The 17006-nt window shown below is 40.3% G+C and overlaps 1 long non-coding RNA gene across 1 annotated transcript; it reads left to right on the forward strand.

Annotated features, from left to right (window-relative positions):
* Positions 1-221: 221 nt before the first annotated feature.
* On the forward strand, positions 222-15616 carry LOC114134810 (uncharacterized). The gene is made up of 3 exons (XR_003593468.1): positions 222-369; positions 12743-12746; positions 15607-15616. It is a non-coding gene; the product is annotated as an uncharacterized LOC114134810 (long non-coding RNA).
* Positions 15617-17006: the final 1390 nt, after the last annotated feature.

A 17006-nucleotide genomic window follows, 5' to 3' on the forward strand; every position in this document is an offset into this window, starting at 1 on the left:
TGCAGTCAAGGCGTTCCGTTCTTTGACCAATTAGAAACTCCCTCAGGGACTCAGAAAAACTTGGAAACTCCCCTCATTATGGCAAAGGTGTCTGGTTTTTGTCTAAGTAAAAGGGCGGACCGCTTCGCGTTCATCTCCGTCTGGTACGGGGAGAGGCGCCAAGAAGTCTCTTGCCCCCTATCGGAATGTAAATTTATTACTCTGTCTTCAGCGGGGGAGGAAAAAAACCCTGCTTGTTTAAATGTCTGCTATTGTCAGCTCCCACATGCTCAACAGAAAACTGTTCCAAATAAAAGTGTTGGCTATACCTTTACACATGTCGTATATTAGCTGTATTAAGCACCAAAATAATCATTATTTCTTAACACTGTCTTTAACATTCAAGCATAAATGTACTGCTGTAAGCAATTGGAGATCTGGCCATTTTCTCTTAGAGGTCCTCCAAGCTTGATAAAAGACTTCAAAGGATAAACTGATTATCCAGCTTGTTGGTGATTAGATTTCCATCCAGGGACTCATTGATAATCAATAGTTATTTTGCGGCAGGGCCCTGAAGAAGGCATTCACGGTGACACATCATGACCACAATTCACACCGTTGCACTGGAGGCTCCTCCTGTAACCTAAAATTTACCTCGGTGAATCCGTCTCACATGAAATGTCCTCCCGTCTGAAATCTTGAGGCATGACCACATTTAGGTCATGTGCAGACAGCTTTTGATCTTCATCCATCGTCTCACTGTGGCTTCTAGGCAACGGTTGGCGTTTAATGTATGTGTTCATGGATTTCTCTCCGTACAGAACATTGTCTTGGATGTTCTTTGCTCTCACTGTTGAACAAATTGGACTATTAGGGTAATAAAGGCATTTTTGGCAGCAAGCACATTAGGGTGCAGTAGTGTATTTTCATGTCGCATCATCTTTTGTGTTGGGACTATTTCATTCCGTCAATGCACATTAAAATTACAAATAAGGATACCTGTTATTTTAGTAACCAAAGCAAGCTCCTGTTGAAACGGAAACAGTTTTACTATTTTAAAAACAAGAAATTAATTACAGGATCGGCTTTCCCTGTTTTCTATTAGTAGTCAGCTTAGCTAGCACTGAAAAACTAGCATTGCGTATCTAGCATTGCAAAACTGCATTCCATAAGAATGTAGATCTTCTGCCCTAAATCTGAGGTTTCTACAAAACTACCAACATTTTAGTTGTAATACATTCAGCCTTTTTCAGGACAACTTGCTTCAGAATGTGCAGAATGTTACAGAACACAGATGATAGTTTGGTTGGGGGTCAAAATTGCAACATTTGTTACATTTTCAGCTGTTGGAGTTTGTTTTGTGTCAAACCAAACCATTTGAAAAACCTGTTCCCCTCCTCGCCTGTGGTGGCGCTGCCCCAAAAACCATGGAAGGAAACGAGATGAAAACCATTGAACAAGACAAGCAACTTCTTCACAAAATATAAACATAAATGGAGAAGCATCAGATTTTGTAGATTTTGTCTTTGGCAAAAGAACACAAGCCACTTCTACTGCTAGCGCTAGTCGCATGTTTGCTTTGTATGTATTTACCCAGAATGCCCTATTCCACTCCCTGCTTTTGCAGCGGTTTCTGGTCCGCTTGGTGTTAATGTATCCATTCGAGCCGCGTTCACTTCAACTGAATCAACACCTGGGTTTCTAGGCGGAGTAGTGTTTGCTTTTTTTGATCCGTTCAACAATGCAACCACACCTCCCCAAATGAACCATACTTCCTTGGCAAACAAACTACACATCGAACTAAGCGCACTAAACAGGGCTGGTGTGAATGCACCCTTACACTTCACAACAAAAACTGTGTACAATGACTCAGTTTCAGGAATTGACTCAATCAACAATTCTAGCTTCTTTGCAACCAAAGCAGCCAATAAAGAAGGTTTTATCTCATGATTAGGATGATCATTTTTTCACATTTCCCTCAACATTCAAAATTTCTTCTTAAGAATAGATCAAAGACGCAGACATTTCTCTACAGAAACCAGAGAAATAAACATTTTCCTGCAGCGGGTTCATTTCTAATGTTTCAAAAAAAGAAAAGCACACCACATCAGGTGGAATAAATCTATTCCTAAAAGTCTTTACTTCCATTTTAGAATACCTTGTGAAGATGATATCAGATGTGCTACAAACCCACTATTTGATCTAAGTAGTCTTAAAATAATTGTTCTGCTTTGTACTCCCTTGCCTTCTTCGTGGGATTTCTGACCTTTGTGTTGAGAGCGTGCCCCCGGCTCAGTTTGTGGTTAGTTATCCTTGGATTCCCGGGTGTTAAATTCCTTCTCTCCAGCGCATCATGTTGTGATGTTCCCCGGCGAAGGTTTTTTATTGGAAGAGAGCAGAATGATGGATAAGGTCTGTTCCCCGGATCCGGGGAACGCATCATCAGTGTCAGGCTTTGCTGGCAACTCAAGGTGATGGGTGTCAAGGGCTAACGCAGCAGAGCAGAAAGAGAGGTGGGGGGGATCAGAGCAGTAATGGTGGCGCTCATCATGACTGAGTCGGCCCCGCAGCTCATTACGACCTCGCTGCCCAGCCAGTCATCACTAAGCCTACAACTAATTACATTGGTTTTTTTTAGACACTTTCTCCCTGTTTCACGTTAGCGCTGAAGTTTAGCCTTTAAAAGGCATGAGAGTTTTCATAGCAGCCACACAATTTAATGTATTTCATGGGAATTTTATGTGAGAAAAATGTGAAGAGATGGAAGTAAAACTTTTCCTGAAAAGTATATGTATATACGCTTTTAGCCAACTGCGTTTAATATTTTTAAATAAAATCCAGTGAAATATTTGCTTTTTAAAGTCCTTTAATTTGCAGTTTAGGTCTACCTGTTTATAAATTAATCTGTATATGGAGTATTATTAATTATCAAACATTACATCTGCAATTGCGCTAAAGAAACGACTGTCAGGGATAGTCGCCGTTAAGGAGAGTTCCCCGTTTGTTGACATTATAGCCACTACTACTAGCTAGCTTGCTTCACGTTAGCACCAAGGTTTAGCCTTTGGAAGACATGAGAGTTTTCATAGCAGCCACACAATTTAATGTATTTCATGAGAGCATAAAAAAGAAACATTACTGTAAGGTGGAAGTTAAAAGTTGAATGATTTTATATTTTTTTCTAGCATACGTATACACCGTGTTCCAAATTATTATGCAAATTGGATTTTAGTGTTGTAAAGATAACATTTTTTGTTGTGCTATTAAATTTATAGATGGTATTGTGTGTCAGAGCTCTTTGAATCACTATAATTAATTTCACAGAGTTGGTTGATTAGTTTGTCTGGTGAGCTCAATTAAAGAAAATCTACTTAAGAAGGATGTTCCACATTATTAAGCAGGCAAGCAAGAAAATCACACTACTTGTGATTTTCTTGAAATAAACGTTGCTGTTAAGAAGCGCTTCCTGTTTGTTGACATTACAGACAGGATTGCTAACTGCTAGCATTTAAACTTATAAAACAGTATATGAAATAAATAACACTCACCATGGCGAAGCTAAACCATGTATATCGATGAGCTGTTTGGTACTGAGGTTCTAACGAAAGTGTGTCTATATGGTCATTTTAGATATTTATGTAAAAATAAGGAAGAATAAATTTGCGCCAAATCCAGGTGACATGATGGAAAATCTAAAAATAAATAAACGAATAATCAAATCCAAACTGCAGATGGAACATTTTAGTCAACTTAAATTGAAAGTTTCCAAAGTCACCTGAAACGCCTTTGAAACTCGTGGATAATGACCAGAAAAGTAACGTGAGAATTATATTTTTAATTGTACGTTAAAAATGTTCAAATATTTAAAAGAATTCAGTTGTGCGACTTTAAAATAAATCACAGATTGCCTATTTACACAGATTTATCATGTCTGATGCTGTTTTTATATGCTGTCTGTCCTAATTATATCCACAGCATACACACAGGTGTTTAGTTTGCAGGTAAATTAAAAGATAGGTTTTTGCTGGAAACAGATGGTCAGTATCATTTGGACACTGAGGCTCAGAGTGGGACGCAGTCCATCGGTCACAGTCGGAACAACTTTCTTTACAATCTTTTTGTCCTAAGTTTGTTTTACTTTTTTTCCTGCATACATTTTCAGAGTTAAGAATGACTCATCACACATGGTTCTGCAATTTGGTCCATAAAGTGAAAAGTTTATGTTCAAATATTTACAACAGCCCTTTAGTTCATCTCCTGTCTGGGAGTGTGTACAGGTCCTGCCCAGATGTTTCGTGCTCCAGCTGAACCGTCACTGTCAGCAGAGCGACCTCGGCCTCCGATGCCTTCAGGGAATATGGAAAGCGGAGTTTTCTCTGCCGTATCTGCTACTCCTGAGCTGGAGTGGGCCTCTCGAGTGGGACTCAAAGTGTGTGTTTGTTTCTTTTCGTTGCTTTTCCAATCAAGCTGAGTGGATAATAGATGCCTGCATGACACGGCTGAAGCTGAGTGATTGCCACTGGCAGAACTTGCATGGTGCCCAGAGCGACACCCAGTGACACACACACACCACACACACATTCAGATACATATCCTCTCCATTTATGGAGAGCCGTTACATTCCAAGTTAAATAAATATCAAATGAATAAATATCCCCACGGAATAAAAACTAAATAAATAATATAAGTTGGTTTATTTTATAGCACATTGGACCTGAAGCACAATGATATATGTACATATATCATACATGACTGAAAATAAAAAAGACTTTGCAATTTAGAGCCTTAAAATTAGGTCTCTGTCTCTTTAAAAACTAAAGCTCTTTCTGAAACTCCACCTTCAGGAAGTCATCACAACATGGCTCCTCTATTAACCCTTTAACAATGTTTTTCACTGAGAAGTAGTTTATATGAGCTCAGTAGATGTGCAGTTCCACCAGGTCTTTGCTAATTGCTGTTGGCTAGTCTGAAGGAGCGGAGTGGGGAGGGCTGCTCTGCAGTGTGGAAGTTTGGACACTGCAGCCGCTTCTTCTTTTCCCCTCGTTTTTTTATGCCAAATTCATTCAGAACTGCAATAATCACAAGAAATTAAGTTTAATTTCTCAAGTAAATAAATAATTCAATGCAACATGTCATGAATGAGCCAAATAATAAATGCAGTTTAGGTGCTAAAATTAAAATCTGAATATATTTAAAACACGTTTACAGGCCTAGAAAGGTAATTATTAAATGTATGACTTTTTATTATCCTTTAAAAATTCTACAGTTTGGGTGTTTTTTCCTTTACTTTTTTAGATTTTGCCCTCCAGGGCAGAAAGCCATATCAAAAGCCAACACCGGTGAAACAGAACAGAGCCTAAACCACAACACCATCCCTGCTCTCTAAAGCGCCAGTTTGGGAATTTGTAAGCACCGTTTTTAAATCCGTGGCCACGGACTGGAATACGCCAGACAAGGACATACCGTCCACGCTCATGAATTGAACATGAAATATAAACCCGCCTGGGATTCCTCCGGCGTGTGCTCTGAGGCGCACCGGTTGCTATCCTCGCTCGCTGCTGAGAACGGCTCTGTGCTCAGATTCTGTCACACAGCCACGCCACGCGTCCACCGGTCTACACCAAAGGAGGCAGCTGTTGGTGTCGCTGCGGTTTCATGCCGTGCTGCCATGATACACAGCTGATCCACCCCACGCAGGGAGCACATCACCTGGAGTGGAAAGCACATATGAGCTGTGGTTCAAGAATCCTAACAAGGCCACAGTCTCGCTTTGAATTCGAACCCTCAGTTGGGATGTTTTGAGGGTAATGAGAAACAAAAGGCTGATTAGTTCTGCAAACTATAATGTAACCCACAACTAACGGTGCTACACCCCGAATGCTCAGCGTACGGATCAGGTCATGAAAGAACCCCTGCAGGATTTCATTTGGTTAGAGCTTTCCTTTGAACGTTACAACAGTGTATCAGGGCAATTGTAGATATACATATAAAAGGAGGAATGCATTTCTGGCAAAACAATCTCAAAATTTTCTAGAAAAAACTTGAAAATTTCTGTGTTTCAAAAGACTAAAATTGTCCGCTTGGATCGATACTGAAATAGAGATATTTCTGATACTAGATGCTTTAAAATTGATTATCAAGTCCAAGTATCAACATTTTCAATACCTCCGTCACTTGAGATAATGTATCTTAACTAGAGTATGTTAGAAAGTAACTAAACTATTGACAATCTGGAGTAAAATAGAGAGTTGATGGGAACTGGTAGGTGTGTAAAGCCTACGGACATAATGCTCAAGCACACCTGCGGTGCCCATGTGCACAGTCGTGGCCAACACAAACTGAAATGCTACGTTCACTTCCTCCGTTGCCTCTGCTAAAGCTACAGGCAGACTGCAATTATATAAAAGACAAAAAAATCGACTGCATTATTCACGACATCTTCTGTTCGCTGGTTGGTTCAGGAGAAATTCTACCAAATGAATGGAAGGCAATGGCCAGATTAGAAAACTTACTAGATCTGAGGTCAAATTGCATTTTAAAAAGTGTACAATCCTGGCTACCTTAAAAGGAGCAAATCATAAACCTACTTTTATTTATCTAGAATTAGAGCTATCCGGTTTGGCTGCTTGCTACGTTCAGATGTATTGTCTGTTCGAGGAATTCAGAAAGAATACGAAGCTCCAGCAGGAGATTTGCAAAAATCACTGTCCATTGTGACGGAGGAGGCGCGTTTCCGTCCTTCTGAATTACCGGATTAGAGTTGCTTCAAATACCGTTTCCCTTAAGTAGCAGTTCGCCAGTTTGATCAGTTAAGAGCTTCTGACAGCGGGTGTCATTGAGCAACTTCGCCGAGATGCAGCAGGTATCACTTCATTGCCCTCATTCATACTGTACTCTGTCGGCAGGATTAGCTTCAAATCCTCTCCCTCGCCAAAATCCTCTGTAGGGCGCGCTGTCAGGGAACCTGCTGTAACCGAGCTGCTTTTCTTATTTTTAGTCCTTTTTTCCCTCCCCTCTCTCTTCACCAGCCGCCGTGTGAAACATCAAAGAGGGTTTTTAGTTCAGCAAAAAGGAAACCTAAACCTCATTTGTGAGTGCTTCACAAGGCAAATTAATTATTCATTCGCCAACAGGAACAACAGAAAGATAGGGGCAAGACACACAAACATGGACGCCAAATTCTCTCACAGAGGATTTCAGAGAATTGAACGGTAGATAATGAGAGCAAGCGGATGCTTCTTCAGTCGCCTTTTAAATGCTCTCACCTTCTGCAAAATCGCCCCGAAAGAGTGCAGAGTTCGAGTTTTTACACCGTCTCACTCTGAGCTGTTTTTTACAGCAGATTAGTTGGTGTTTTGAGGCAGATAAGCTCACAGATTAACATCCTAACTCGGCAGTGAGGTTTGGAGTTCAGGCAATACCTGTCTCCGATGGGTAATTTTGGATGCAGGGAACACAAACAGCCTCATACATAACGGCAATCAACGAAGAGCAGAAATTCACGGAACATTTAAGCTAACGCTTTAGCGCGAATGCTTTGTTTGGGCTAGTAAGGGAAGTAACGTTTAATATTTTTTTGCATTTTCTTTATGCAGCTATACGGCAACATGTCATTTTGACTTTGCGACAGCAACAGTGTGGTCAGGGAGAGGGAATAACAGCGTCCGCCACTTCGTCTGAGGCCGCCCCAGCGAATCCGTCTCGTCACTACGGTTGGCAGGGAACGGAGAGACAGAAAAGTAAACAAGCTGCTTCTCAAACGCGAACTGGCAGAAAATGAGCAACGGTTCAATAGGTTTTCAAGTTGAAAGTGCGTGGAAAGACTTTCGCAGTGAATCAGTGGTGCCAGAGGTGTTCACAGGCATTTTGGGGGAGGGAGGCAGGGGCTCAAGTGGGGAAAAAAACTACCGGCTGCCTTGGTAGTGTGATATGCTGTCTTGGACCACAAAATACACACACACACACCCAAAAAAAGATTTCAGAATGGCACTTTTTTGTCCGCAGGAAAAATGGCAGGTGTTTAGACGTGACCTCCTTTAGACGTGCACAGATAGGCATATCTGTGCACGTCCCTGACTGGTACAGTATACCTCTGGAAAACTATTTTTAATAAATATGAAAGCATCCATAGCATTTAGATTTGATTCATATAGATTTTAAAAAAACACAACACAAAATGAATCCATATCAAATTCAAGTATAAATCTATAATTATGACAATATAGGAAGCAGCTTAGTTAAATTATGACTGTGAGAAGATATTCCTCGCTGTCAAATTGACCAGAATTTTGCAACCAATTCCTAATTGTCAGGCTTTTCCATTGACCTGCTTACATATCAGGAACTGTACTTCAACTCTTAAAAAAAAGGCCAACATTCCCAAATCTAGAGGGTTCCATAACGCTTAAAAACATAAAACAGAGCAACTCTGCTGGACTCCATTCAGCAGAGTTGCCCTCGTTTGCTCTCTTGTTGCACTTTAATGAGCCTTTTATTTACTTATTTTTACTTTTTTGTGTGAGTGCGCTGACCTGGCATTGCAGGGAACCATGTACCAAGGTGTTTTATGGGAATATCTTGCAATGGTAACGTAATAGTGTGACTGACTTTATTAAAGATGACCTGTTATGCTTCCTTGAACAGGTTATGATAGGTCTATGGTCTACACAAAACATGTTCATAAAATTTTTTTTGCACAAAATAAATTTTAGATAATGAGATTTCAGTCCTTTCAAAGTGAGCTCTTCTAGGGCGTCTTGTCATTTTAAATCTGAATAAGCAGCTGCTGGCCACGCCCCCCAAGTCGACGTTTGCACTCACACATAAAAATGGCTCTTTGAATAGCAGAAGTGGAACCTTCTGCACAACCAACAAGAATGTAGCAAGTGGTTTCTGGTTGGCAAGTCAAAAGCAAAAGACTTTGCTTTTCCAGCAGCCATTGTAAAGCGGTAAAACCAGCTGACTGAACATGCTAGAGCTCAGCTTGCGTTGCTAGGTGACAGGCAGTGCCTGCTGCTGATTTGTGACATTACACTCCTGAGGCTTTTGAAATGGCTCATTTTCCAAACACTATAAAACATTAACTTTTCTTAAGCGCTTGGACTGTTTTTAGAAGAAGTAGAAACCCAAAGGGAAGTACAAAAATGTGCAAAATGTGAATTTTTCTTAAAAGGTCCCTTTTAAATCCTTGGCATCAAAGTCAATAGATTGCATAATGAATGAAATTCTGGATTATGTACATTTGAAAAAAAAAAAAACCCTGTCAAATAGCTTCTCTGTGCTTCAGACTTTATTTTAAACACCTCGCCTATAATAGAAATGGCTAATTATGCGGTAAGTCTTTAATAGCATCCAGAGTTACAGTTAGTGCAACTCAGGAGTGTGGCGCATTCACCGATTGGAAACAAAAATAGGAGGTTCCACTTGGCCAGAGAAGCAGAAAATCCTCCTTTTCCCACCTTCTGATTTCTCAATCGGTCTCTAATTTTAACCTAATAGTTTAATTGTGCAGTAGATGTTAACAAATGTGTGAATACATACAGTCACAACCCTTGCTAACGTACGAGTCACTACCAAACCAAGTAGGATCCACAGAAACTGGTGTGGAAACAAATTAACCACCTCAAATTAGACTAAATTCAGCAAGGCAGGGGTCATGTTATGGCTTATGATGCATACATTGAATAGATTAATATAAAAATATGCAGAATATCCCGTGCAAAGAATTGGATTTAAGAAATTATCGTCACCTCTTGGCGTCTTACAATCCTTTCTAAAATGTGAACTGCAAATCAAACATGGGTAGAAAAGCTCTGAAGCTCTTTAATTAAAAATAAACCAAAACTGGAAAAGTCATCGAGAACTTTCATATTTTAATTCTCTAAACAAACTGCAAGAAGCAATTTTCAAGTTTATAACAAAAACTGAAAAAGGCTGAATTGACTACTTGTGACTAAAGTAGAACTTAGTTCTTATAAATATCAAGCGTGTACAGAGTGTCTGCCTGCACTCACCCGTTTTCTCTTACACTCTATATCTATACATAACAAAATCAACATTGATACAGTTTACTAATCTATGTAGGCGCAAATAATGTTTATAAAACATCTATATACGGCTGCAACAAGCTATTATTGTAGTCGATTATTCTGACGATCAATCAAATTGGACAATCGCAATTAATTGTTTTAGCCATAAATCTATGTATTATTTTAGCAGCAGCAATGGAATAATTGTTTAAACCTATATTGTTGTCGTTTGGAACAGAAGCAGCTAAAAACATTTTACACCTTTATTTGTGTGAAAACCAGGAGGTCGTTGTCCTTTCTGGCCAGGTTCACCCCAGAGAGCATCACAAGCACCACAGCCCCTTTAGGCGTCGAGTGTCCGTGTGATTCCCGTCCCAACCCTCCCACCCACAGGAAGCTAAGACCGCAGACATGGAGGAAAAGCAGAATCCATCTTAAGAGCCAGCAGCTCCTCAGCAGGAGATCTTTGTAGCTTGCACATTAGGTGGCGGCGGGTTTTTGTGTCATCCAGTTAAAAGGCTCTCTCCAGGAAACACGGACATCATCCCAATCAGTCTTGTTTGACACTCCCGCTCACCTAGAGAGAGACGTGTCACCAAGTGACTTGGACTAAATTTTTTTGTAGCAGTAGAATAAACATGTTTTTCTGTATTTTTCTGCCTCCCTGCCTTCTTGGCAAAGCCGACGGCCGCGTCGCGCAGCAACACGACCACATGTGCGACGTCCAAAGTAGGGCGAAGCGCGGCCGTTTGCTTTTTAAATGCATATCAGAGCAGGTGTTTTTTTTTTTTTTTTGCATGGCTCAACGACATCGCTGAATGCCCGCGGACCCCGCTTGCAGTTGGTGTCTTATCAGTAGTTTGCCAAACAATTTGTGCGCCTGACCGACAGGCAGCTAATGTGAGGACTGGACGGGAGCCACGGCCGGCTCATTCTGTGCTCCGCTGTCTGTCCGTCTCAGTCTGTCCCGGCTTTGATCATGTTTGGCTTTGGAGTGAGTCACACACGAATACGCACCAACAGCCAGCCCACGCAGGCTCTCTGTGCACACATTCACGCCACACTCATGGAAGGCTTAAGAGTCTTGCACTCCCACACCGAAGTGTTCTGCCTCCTAAAACGTGTGTCTCCACACATCTGTTGCGATCCAGGTGGGCTGCGACGTGCGCGAGAAATAGCATGTTCTTTTCCGGAGTTCGGTAATCCCGTTAGCGTTTGAAGTGTCGGTGTTTTTTCGGTAGAGTGTCTCGGTCCTTAACTTTGAGAATCTGTGGCCGTGTCAGCGAGACACACTTGCCTTTTTTGCTCGGTGAATGAAACTCCTGATATTTTTGCTGATATTCGGATGGATTGGTAAGTCGTGGAGTCACTTAGCTCTGACCAAAATGCCTCACTTCACTTCACTCTTTGGCATCACCACAAAGCCAGGCATGGACACAGTTAGAAGCTTCTGAGAAGGAGGTGACTAGTTCTTATGACAAGAATGACAAAAAACGACAAACGGAAGCCATTATTTTTTTTAAATAATGCTCAGAAATGAGTCAAATTATTTTAAACATAAAACTCAAAGTTTCAACAGTGATCTGGGAGCTGAGTGGGGGGATTATCAGCCTCTGTAGAAACTCAATATGCAAATGATTGCACTTATTTCTTTTTGGAGTAAAAAAGTCTTTTGGACTATAGGGAAAAGGCTTTTCTACCATGGCTCCCGGAGTTAGCCGGGGCTGTAAGCTGTTCACTACTAGCTGGTGGGGGAGCAGCTCTGCCTCACCCTGTAGTGATCGACTCCTTGCAGCTGCACAGCGCCGCCATTCCCCTGCTTGGATCTCTGAGTAGCTGCCTCTCAAACTGCTCATCGTTCTCTCAGTCTCTGATACTCTTTGTCAGTTGCTAATAAGAATGATCGATCCGCCATCGTCATCATGGAAATCCTCACTGCGCCCAGACTGCGGCTGCAGGTTTCCCCTCTTCGTTTTCCAGCTCTAAACAGAGCGCCACTGCCTGCTGAGTGTTCATTCTTCAGGTAATCCTTTATATACAGAACAGAAACCACTAAGCTAAACACAAATTACAAAGTAGATGCCACCAGTCGCTCCGATATCCAAACTTTACATTAATTTTGCAATCTCACTCCTTTCCGCTTCTCTTTCACGGTTACTTGCGCAACTTTACTTAGTTTCTTAGCAACGAAATACAGCTTATTGTTATTTATTGAAGATTTGAGATTTCCAAAACCAAAGGAATCTAATGTTGCGTTTTGTTTTTTACGATTGGAAGCTCATTCCCTTTCACATAACCAGAAAAGCCGGTTTTAAACATTTCTCTGACATTCGGAAAAATACGGTTTGCTTATTTTAGCATAGCTCCGGTTTTACTTGGCCTATTGACACAATTTAAAAACTGGTGTGTAGTTTATAATGTGCACTTTAAGCACAAGTTAACGTGTCGATACTCGCAGATGAAAAATCGATACCTTAAGAGGGTGGGAAGAAAATTGATAAATATCGTAGAATTAAACAGCCCTACTTCTAGCACACGTTTCCTTTTGCTGTGTGAGAGTACGGCAGTTTTATGTTTAGCTGATTGCAAATTGAATGCCTCATACTACTACTGTTGATTTAACAGTAAAGTAATGTCTTAGGTTGTAACTATTTTACGTAAAGGTTTTCAGGGTTTTACAAGTGTGTACACACTTGTGTTAAAGGAATTGAATTATGTATTTTTTAGGTACATAGTGCCGTTTTATAGCACTATCAAGTACATATCACATCTGACTTAAAAGTTGTAATTTAATGTTAGGCCTGTCACGATAGCAAATTTTGCTGAGCGATTAATTGTCTCAAAAAATTATTGCGATAAACGATAATATTGTTTGAAGACCTTTTTACACTGATTTAATGGAAATGATGTAATAATGCATGCGATTTCCTGCCAAAGATAGATACACTTTATTTTCAAAAGAATATTTAACACTGGAACTGATAAACAAAATAAACAAAACAACCAAAAACAAAATGGATTCTCAGTCTCCATTAACAAAAAATGTACTTGATAAAAACTAAACAACATAAAGCCAAATTGGAAATAAATACTGCATTCAACCAAAAGAGTGCTGATTATGAAGTCTGTATATTATGTTGCCCTTCAGTAATGATTAGATTTAAAAAGAGAAAATGGGCACATCGACTACCTGATGCAATAGTTCACACTACATGATTTTTTGCTCCTATTTTTCCCCTTATGACAATCTTAGCACGTTGGTCTTTCTAAGATTGTGTGGTGTGTTATGGTAGATCATCGTTGCCGCTCCGATCTAAATCAGGGGTTTTTCCCGACTGGGAGCTTAAAGCAGCCTGTTGAATGTGACAGGTAGCCAATCAGAAAGCGAGGATTCTCCTCCGTTTTCTGAGGGGAAATTACGTCGGGGAATCTCAAACAGCTGACACGGCGCAAACCGAAGTCCAGCGGACGTGGAAACAACATTAATGTTTATTCAACATGCAAAGAATATAGAAATGACAAGAGGAGGAGTTGGAGCGAAATTGCTACCGCAGTTGATAAACCCGGTAACTTTTCAGCTGTTCTTTGTTAACGTGACATAAATACTGTAGGTTCTAATGATTTTCATTCAGTCAGGACTTTACGCTGACACTAGCAACATGCATTGCAGGTAGATTGTAGTAAAGCATTGATTAATGTCTGGTTTTAAAATTAGTTAACTGGACTTGCAGCCATTATTTTGTGCCCATTGTTGGACACCACACGGCAGGACCGAACCTGATCGAACCGTTATACCTAGGATTTCTGTCGGCTAGTTTGTGTTCTGTCAGGTTTTGAAAATGGGCCGACAATCGGCCGACAGCTCTAAGATCGTGTCGTGTGCGCTGGGCTTTACACTAAGGAAATGAGGAAGGGAGGATCAGTGGAGAGCACCGGAGTTAAGTCTTTTTTCATTCGGTGTCATCAACAGAAAGAGAAAAAGGCCGGAAGAGACGATAATGCCGATAATTGAAATGACGTCGATAGTTTTAATTTATTGTACGATTTATCGTTTATCGCGACAGGCCTATTTAATGTCTTGAAATTGGGCCTCTGTCTCTTTCTGAAGCTCCGCCTTCAGGTCGTCATCACAACATGGCTCCTCTATTAACCCTTTAACAATGTTTTTACCAGCATTTCTTTGAGAAGAAACTCGTATACAGTGAACCCCCGTTTATCGCGGGGTTTACGTTCCAAAAAGAACCTGCGATTGGCGAAATCCGTGAAGTAGTGTCCTTTGGTTTTGTTTTGCAATCATTATACAATGAAATACTCCATAATACATTGAAACCAAAGAACAAAACCTTTTTACAGGCCCAAACATTTGTTTAACAAATAAAAGTACTGTATAAATGTTTTTATTTTTTTGCAAATAACTACTGTACTGTAAAATAATAATTTTAATCATCAATACGAAGTGAAGGCTTCAAATTGCCGAGATCAGCCCCGCCCCACCGTGACCCGAGTCATTAGATTAGAACAGGAAAAAATGATTATGAAAAAAAATACAAAGTACAATAGTATAAATAGTGACTCGCGTGTATTTCACTGCTCTTCTGACTGAGCCGCTGCATCCTGACTTCGCTCTGTAGCGTTTTTGTCTTCTAAAGCCCGCGGTACAGGTGTGTTTTTTCGAGAGAAGAACATAGTTATCGGTAGTTGTTGTCGCTCTTTTTAGCATCTTCCTCTTTTGGGCCCGACCGCAAATGCCTTTGTCAGTGCAGAACGTTTTGTCGACATTATGGGTTTTAGAGAAACTTGAAATTGCAAGAGAATTTGCTAACTTAAATTTGGCAAGCTGTTTTACGTATCAAACCGCAACGTTGTTGACACACAGGTAGAGAAGAAGCGGAGAGACTGTTTAGCCAATCAGAATGCAGAACACAATGCACGATGCAAATCCGTGAAGCAGCGAGACCGTGAAAGGTGAACCGTGATATAGCGAGGGTTCACTGTAATGCGCAGTTTCCCCCGGGTCTTTACTAATTGCTGCTGGCTAGTCTGAAGGGGTGGGAGGGTGTTTGGAGAGATTTGTCTGGATTTTACTTAGCATCCTTTAGGGGTGTTTACATTTGTGCTATCAGGTGGGGCCTGGTTTTTATTTATTTATTTATTATTTTATTTTTTTTTTACATATTTCCCTCAAATGGATTTGTTTATCAGTTGAATAATACCAGGCAGATTTCACATTAAAGACATAATTAAGCTCAATTAATTGTGTTGTTTTTTTTTTTTTTTAATTCACAAAACTTGCCAGGTTAACAATGGTCTTTAGACATTTTGTACCCACTCCAAATCCATCTTCTCTTTAATACCATTCATCTTTTTAATGAAGCTCTTTACTTTAAAACATTGAAAGATTTTTTTGGGGGGGCGGGGTGAGGATGATGGTGGTGGTGGTGATGGATGGGATTTCTCAAGCACAGAAAATTGTGTTCTTTCAAGAGCACATCTCTGATGACTTATGACTAGAAGGAATTTAAATATATGGTCTTTGAGGGACTAGTTTTTTTTTTGTTTTTTTTTTGCTCCGGTGAAGACAGAAATGGCTTTGGGTAAGAAAATCCACAAAGAAGTCACCTTACAGTACAATGGAGAAGAAAGAAGGAGGGAAAATGTTCTTGAAAACTGTCTTGGTTACACAAAATGTTCTTTATCACCTTACATTTTTCCATAAATGATCCGCAGGGACAACATTCCTCTTTGGGACAAATATCACTTCCAACATCTGAACAAAATGTTTTCTTATACATGAAAAGCAATCATTTGTAATCAGTATTGATGAAAGAGAAAGCTTAATCAATAATTAAAGTTGAAAAGGACATTTAAGGTTAGAAGGGTTTTCAGAACTACGCAGACTTTTGGGAACTCTCGACCGCTAGACTTTAAAGGATTGTGTTATTTTTTCTTTCCCTCTTGCTTGAAAAAAAAAAAGCGATTGTTCGAGTGTTTTGTTTTGTTTTGTTCTGTGCCAACTCCATGATTTACGAAAACACAGAATCCTTGTAATTATGTTGAATTTTGGTAATAGAAATGATGACGGCAAATTACTAGCTGCATGAGATGTATGTCAAAGTCATAATTATTATTTTTCAGATAGATTTGTTTTTCGTCTGTCAACCATTACAGCTGCGAGGCTCAGCAAGAGGGCTCTGGGGTATAGAAATTTCAGACTACGACATCTCAGTCGAGTTAAATGTAGCGCTACACAGTTTGGTTATGAAAACATGGTGAGTTGAGGACACGCTACACAACGTTCCCAGTCTTTGAAAAGGTACAGATGCCTGGTTTGCACAGCAAGAGTTTGAAATTGTCGGCTGGGTTTCAAAACCTGAGAGACCACACACCACGGCGTAAACCCCCCGCTCCCCAAAAAAACACAACTACAGCAGGTTTGGTTGTATGCACAAGTAAAGATTTCACTCACCAACAATCAGATGTCAGATGGAAAATCTTTCAAAATCTCTCGAGATCAAACATGGCTGACGAGGAAGAAGCAAAAGTTTAGCAGAGAGAGAACAAAAGAAAAAGACATTTCTGGCATCCGTAAGTCTTTCTGGTGCTAGATATCAGTTGTTTGGTCTTCTTTGTCTACAATTTCCCTCCATGTGTCAGAAAGAAATTGTTGGGGGAACACTTCACACATTCCGACAATCCAACATGTTAAATATCCCTGACTTTAGACCGGAGCAGTCAAGACGTCCTTCCTAGCGGACCAGGTCATTCTTAACTCAACACGCACGGCAAGAACAACTCCTACGATTAACTTTATGCCGTCACAATAAACGGGGCGTACTTCAGATTGCAGGAATGGGAAATCACGTCAAAAATCAGCATAAAAATCTTGCTGTGTTAACCAGGTATAACAGTTTTTCTTTGATTTGGTTTGTTTGACTGTGACCAAAGTGTGGTTGGTTCCTCTACACCAGGAGTCCTCAAGTCCATCCTGCAATTCTCAGA

Source organism: Xiphophorus couchianus, chromosome 19 (genome assembly GCF_001444195.1).
Source record: "Xiphophorus couchianus chromosome 19, X_couchianus-1.0, whole genome shotgun sequence".
Lineage (NCBI taxonomy): Eukaryota > Metazoa > Chordata > Actinopteri > Cyprinodontiformes > Poeciliidae > Xiphophorus > Xiphophorus couchianus.